This window comes from Apium graveolens, chromosome 6, assembly GCF_009905375.1.
Source record: "Apium graveolens cultivar Ventura chromosome 6, ASM990537v1, whole genome shotgun sequence".
In the NCBI taxonomy this organism is placed as follows: Eukaryota; Viridiplantae; Streptophyta; class Magnoliopsida; order Apiales; family Apiaceae; genus Apium; species Apium graveolens.
This window is the reverse complement of record NC_133652.1, coordinates 79,737,671-79,744,649: the sequence shown is the minus strand read 5'-3', so window position 1 is coordinate 79,744,649 and position 6,979 is coordinate 79,737,671. Positions and strand designations below refer to the sequence as shown.

At 35.7% G+C, this 6,979-nt stretch overlaps 1 non-coding gene across 1 annotated transcript; it reads left to right on the top strand.

Moving 5' to 3' along the window:
* Nucleotides 1-3,189: 3,189 nt before the first annotated feature.
* On the top strand, nt 3,190-3,296 carry LOC141670229 (small nucleolar RNA R71). The gene has a single exon (XR_012554469.1). It is a non-coding gene; the product is annotated as a small nucleolar RNA R71 (small nucleolar RNA).
* The last annotated feature ends 3,683 nt before the right edge of the window (nt 3,297-6,979 follow it).

The window sequence follows — 6,979 nt, the reverse complement described above, 5'->3', positions numbered from 1 at the left end:
CTTTGAAACCTTGTTTAAGGACCTTAAAAGATTAATTGGATTAGGAAACAATTATGTAGGATTAATTGGTCAGTTGGTAGAGTATTTGCGAAGGAGTCGCCTTAATATTCGTAACAGTTAATTTTTTAAAATTAGTGGAGTCAAGGGTACGCGAGCGAATAACACAAATCGTCAAGCGTATAAGCGACCGTTAGGGTATGAGTGAGTTTTGACTAGTTTCTTAAGCGACCATGGTCTAATTCCGGCTTATGTTGTTGTTCATAGGTTATCGGACCCACTCTAAGCTTAAGTCTACCCCGGAACGCTCAGGCAAGTTTTCTGCCCGTTATACTGTTATTGTGATGTAAATATATTGATGCATTGTCTTGCGATAAGTGCATGACTGTTATTAGCATATCATGCGATATATTGGAGCATGTTGATATGGTATATATATGCATGTTGTGAAATCTTGATATTTTATTATCAATTTAAATGCTTATAAACTACATAATACCTATGCTAGAGATAAGCAGTAGTTGCGTATACCCTTAGTATAGGGCACCCAAAGGTGAACATTTTTCTAAACCGGGAATCGATGTTCCCGAGTATAATATATGTATATGTATATATAGTTTTCTATAACTATTAATCGAATAAGGTATATTCGATGGTTTGAATAATAATCAAACTTATTTTCGATTATTCAAATAAGGATCGTACTTTCGTATAAGTATATCTTTTGTTATTTATTATTCGTTTCAAGTATGAGTTTTAAAACTTCTACTTCAAATATTTTTATAAATATTATCCTTTATGGGAATATTATTTAAATAATAATATTCAGATATTTTCTAATATATTAGGACTGATTTATTTTATTAAATCATCATTACTCAAAACATTCTTTAAAATGTTATCGAGTCTTCAAAATGATTTTAAAAGTTAGAGCGGATCCCAAAACTCGTTTTCAAATTTAAGATCTCCCTTTCGAAGGACACTTGAATATCGCTCAAAAATCTAAGGGATTCGGCTCTGTGGTGTATTTTATATTCGCAACGAGGTTGCTGTTTTGAGAAAACAATTTGATTACTTGCCCAATGTTCGAGAAGTAAGTCCATCTAATTGAGTCGGCATAAGCGACAGGTCGGGGTACGGTCTATGAAGGTATAAGAGGCTGGGTGACAGTCCATCCACGCATGACTGGTCGGGTAACGGTCTAGCGCGAGGTCCTAATGCGGCCAAGGTGATGACCGACGAGGAATTTATCCATCTACAGTAGAAAAAGTTGCTTAATGGGTATCTTTGCCTGATCAGCAAGATATCGGGTTTATGCCAAAGTTTTCTTCTTTCCAAATTCATTGGGTATTATAACTCTGTTTATACTTTTCATAACAGAGGGTTTCAGGGAATGTATGAGATATATATATAGGTGTATATATATATATCAGGAATTAGTGAAGTATCTAGTAACTTCATTTCTTTAAATGATATTTCAAAGATTGAATTTATTCAAGTCTCATCTTGTAGTCTCATCTATGTGATGAATTTTTGAAACTCATTATACCTCTAACGGTGGTAGTTCAAGTAGTATTTGGAAAAGATATAAGTATATTGGAGTATTTTGTAACTTCATCTTTTCAACTTATATCTAGTAAATGATTATCTTATGCATGACAAAGATTTTCAGAAAAACATTGAGACAAGTTTAGATATATGAGATCACCTTGCAACGATATTTTTTATACAGTTATAAACTGGAACTCTGTGTATATTATGCATGGAAGAAGACTTCCAAGATTTTGAAAAGTATATATACATATATACTGAATATTTTGCGACTCGGTCGCGTTAAGATATCAAACTTGGTTCATTTCTGCTTAACCAAGACTTTCATGAGTACCATGAAGATGCTCATATATTGTTAATTATTATACATGCTATTTTGGTGGGCTTGTTGCTCATCCTTGCTTTATTCTTTCATCACACAATAACAACTAGACAAGATGAACAGGACCAAGCTCCCAATTCGCGAGGTAGGAACTACCAATAGGCTAGGTTTTCAACTGTTGATGTACCATACTTATGTATACTTATAAACTGTAATAATGGCATAGAAAATGTAAATTTATTCAGAAACCCTTTTAAGGTGTAATGGTTTATAATTGTGGAATAAAATGACTTGTGTTATTTTGGGTATTCATCTCTGAGACTATAACTTGTGGTGTGTGTGTATATTATGGGGTCAAAGTACGCAGTAGTTGGTTGTTTATTAAGATTGAGAGTTATTAAGGGAAATGGAACTCGTGACAACCTGGATCCCTGACCCCGAATTTGGGGGTGTTACAGGCGTGCCTGCATTTTGGAATTTTTTTTAGATTCTTTATCTTGATGATTTTGAGGGTTTGTGACCTTTCCAAACCTCAAGGTGATTGCATTAATCTGTCCTTTGACTTCCCTCTTGCCTGGATTAGCTTTTGTATCACTAGAAAGAGTTCCTTAAGGTCGACTCAATAGTACATTGGCAATTTGCCCTATTTGGTTCTCCAGAGTCTTGATTGAAACCGTTGGCTTTTGGACATAAGCCTCAACTCCTCTAATTCAGATTTTTCATTAAAAAATGAACCTAGACCTCCATGAGATTTTTGTTGCATCCCCTATGGCTGAAATTGATGTCTTGGTGTAAACTGTTGCTGGAAACCTGGAGGATTGAATTGCTTGTTTCCAAACTGTTGGTACAGCTGTTGCATCGCGTTCTGATTGTTGTTCCAGCTGAAGTTAGGATGATTCCAGTTTTCAGGATGTTTAGTGTCTGGAACTGGTTGCTGCGATCTTTGAAAGTTGCTTATAAACTAAGTTGATTCACTAGATATAGCGCAATGCTCCGTCGCATGCGCATCTGCACACAGTTCACAAATATTGGCTATCTGATTAACTCTATAGTTGGCCAGAGAATCAATTTTCATAACTATCGTCTTTAGTTGAGCAGTGTTAGTCGTAGTTATATCCACCTTAAGAACTCCTGCTACCCTGCCCTGTGGTATTCTCTGGGTTGGGTTCTAATATTCATTAGCAGCCATCAATTCAATTAGCTCAAAAGCTTCATTATAGCTCTTAGCCCATAAGGCTCCACCTGATGCTGCATCGAGCATGGGTCTGGACTGTGCTCCCAAACCATTATAAAAGAAATTGATCACCATCCAGTCAGGTAGTCCATGATGATGACACTTCCTAAGAATCTCCTTGTAGCGCTCCCAAGCTTCACATAAAGATTCACCTGATTGCTGCATGAATTGAGTAAGAGCATTCCTAATTGCAGCTGTCTTTGCCAAAGGGAAGAATTTAGTAAGCAACTTCTGAGCAAGATCTTCCCATGTCGTAATAGAACCTGGTGGTAGAAAGTACAACCAGCACTTAGCTTTATCCCTCAGATAGAATGGGAAAAGTCTCAATTTCACAGCATCTTCAGAAACATTATTGAACTTGAAGGTATCATAGATATCGAGGAAATCCTTAATGTGCATGTTAGGATCTTCTATTGGAGCATCCCTAAACTAAACTGAGTTTTGGACCATCTGGATCGTGCGAGGATTGATCTTGAAGGTATTAGCCGTGATGGTTGTCCTGGAAATGCTCGATTGAATGTCATTGATATTGAGAATAATTCATCAACACTTTCGTTGCTGCTGCTAGATCTCCCATTATAATGATTACTTCTTCTTCTTCCCATTCTTTAACTACTTTATCTTCTTCAACTTCGTCCAGTGTTTCCTTAGAGATCGAGAACGTGTTCGCATACACGCTCTCGAGTACCTGAAACACAAACAAGTAAACCGTGAAAGTTAAAGAATCCGAGTCAGTGAACTTTAACGATCACTAATGTCAAGCACGTAAACTAAAAATTAACACTGAGTCCCAGACAGTGGCGCCAAAAACATGTTCGCACTAAAACACACGCAAAAATACACGCAAGCACACGTGATCACAAGTAGTATAAGATTTAAGTCAAGTTCGTTCCCACATAGACTGGTTTAGGTTAAGTTTAGATTATGCACTTATGCAACAATATATGATTATCGTTCATAGCTAAGACAAGTAACAAGTTTGAGTTGGTTAACTACCTAAGAGATAATACTAGCATGCATTAACTAAGAGATTAAAACTGAATTTCTTATATGAGAATAAAACATGGGATTCTAACTTCATTAAATACTTCATTCAAAGTCTGTGTCTTTAACCTTAGCATGTGACGGTGATGACAACTAATCAGATAATACGAAATTAGTATACGCTAACTTTCGTTATACGTATACCCTACTATCAAACATCCACAATTAAGATAGAAGTTGAATAGACACCAATTATGCTTAGTCTCTATATGTCTATAAAAACTGAAAACATAATGGTTTAAGAGCAAGTTATCTATCGTGATTATATAAGGTGAATGATGGTTAAAATTACCCATGAATTATGCATGTCAACTCATACATAAACCTATGCTAGCATGGAAACTTCTAAACCTCTATATTCACTGTCGCTTCAATAGAGATTAACAAACAATCTTAAATGTTAGCTATGCATCAAAGAAGAATAAGCACAATCAAACTAGGAAATCATAAATCATCACACACTAAAGATTATAAAATAATTAACTATTGAAATCCATAAATAAATCCGTTAGAACCCCATGACAATGATTAGTTTATAATCGAACTCATTGTCACCATGGGTTCCAATGAAAACGTGATAATAAACATATAAGACTACTAGGGTGTAAAGACAAATCGAAAACAAACATTTGAAGTATCAACTATATTAAAGAATACAAAAGTCTTCTTCTCCGTAGCCGTCTTGTGCTCTCTAGGTCTTCGTATTTCTCTCCATTCGCTCCTTCTTATTAAAAACAACTTTTTATTAGTTTATATAGGCTTCTGGACGACCTGGGCTCGCGAAATCACTAAAATAGACTCAAGTCAGGATTCTGGGCCAGGAACGCCGTGCGGCCGCCCCGCTCTCCCGCACGAGCGCGCGCTCTCTCAGACAAACCGGCGCGGCTGCCCCACATCTGGCGTGGGCGCACGGCTTTTCTGAATTTTTCTTCATTTTTTCTTTTTTGTTGTGGTTTGAGTTTTGTTCATCAGATTTCAGCGAATCAACAGTCCACGCGAAGCTATTGAGATACTATTCAACATGAACATGGCCTAGGCTTCCAATTCTAATCTATTTTCAGCATATTTCTTTGAAAAGCTGATTTATTTATTCATCCAACTAATGCCTGTAATGCAAAAACACAAAAATACATCAAACATACCAGATAATTGAGTTCATAACACCAACTTAAGCCTCTAATGAAGCGTTCCAAGTAGATATAAAATCCACTTATTAGTCACTCCATTACAAAGATCAAAGATCCCAAAGACTCGGTTTTAATAAAAAGGATAGCAAAAGTCTACAAACATGGAAAATAAATTTGTGTGATGGCTGGACATCCACAATTTGTAGAAGCAAAGAAAGAAGAGAAACCGAGACTCAAGCATCAGAAAAGGCAGGCTACCTTATAAGCTAAGAATCAAGCTGAAAAGGTTGCTACCAAATCAGAAATTCAGAAGCCTGCCACAATGACTGAAACTGAGAAGAGTGAATAACCAAAGCAGAAAATTGGAAAAAGAATGAGAAAGGAAAATGCCAAAATGAAGCTGGAATTTGAAGTAAAAGAAGAGAAAGAAGATGAACCTGAGCATACCCAATTTAATACTACAAATCAATTAACTTTTTTACAATGAAGCAAGCTGAATTCAAGGTCAATCCTGAAGTGAATTTGCATGGTGAACTAATTATTCCAAAGGATGAACCAATAGACTGGGAAAACCTACATATCCCTGATCTTAATCTCCATATTCCAACTTCGTCTAAAAGAAGAAAGAACAAGCCAAGAAAACCAGTAAACTAGTAAAGTCCATATCACCCACACCCAAACCTTACCCAAACCCAAACCTACTTTTAAGAAAGGAGATCAACTCTATATTTGTGACATAAAGGAATTTTCTGACATCAATCTTTACTTGGATGAGCTAGATGAAGTAAGGGTTATTGATGCTCATAAAAGACTACCAGAAATATTGGTGTTCAAGTACACGGGTGGCAGGGAAGTCACTTGGCCTCTTCATAGGATTTTCAATAAAGGCTTTCCAGTCTTAGTGAAGATTTTCTCCTCAATTAAGAAAAACTTTGACTTTAACATTGCTGCCAAAAAGCAGATACTCAATCAGATTAAGAGAATAAGACAAAGATGGAGAGATCCAAATGTACTCCCAAGAGTATTAACTATTCCTTACACTGGGGATAGAGTGCATTTAAGGCCATATTGGTTAATGGAGTTCAAGGATGAAAAGAACATTAAAAGATTCTTCAGATTAGATGAACAACTAAAGATATCAAGCAATGAAACTCTCAAGGAAATGCCGGAGATGCTGGATCAATTAAATGAAGATGAATCTGAGTTCTACAGACAACTCTAACACCAGATTGAAGAGAACAATGAAAGGCTGGGAAAGAAGACTAGACATTGAAGGAGAAAAGATTAATTTTCTCAGACTAGAGGAGCACCTTAAAAAATGGCTTGTGAGATTTCTTTGAACTTTCTTTTGTACAATTTTCAATAAATTGCAGCACTTATCAATTTTATCTACTGTTGAATAATCTATATGTAAAAAATTATTTTGTTATCATCAAGTCCCTCTAAATTTATGCCTACAATTCTAGTAGACATAAATTGGGGGAGATTGTTAGGAATATGTTGTAGACTTGATCATATGCTATAAAAACACCTTAGTAGATTTGATTAAGTGTAATTGTAGCTTTCAACGATAATGTACTTTGTCATCCGTTGAAAGAGTAACTTATGTTTAAATAAGTTTTGGTAGCACATTCATGCATATTGTAATGCCTTAGAGAACTAGAAGTTGTAGGATATTCTAAGTCATGTTAACTACTAGATTGA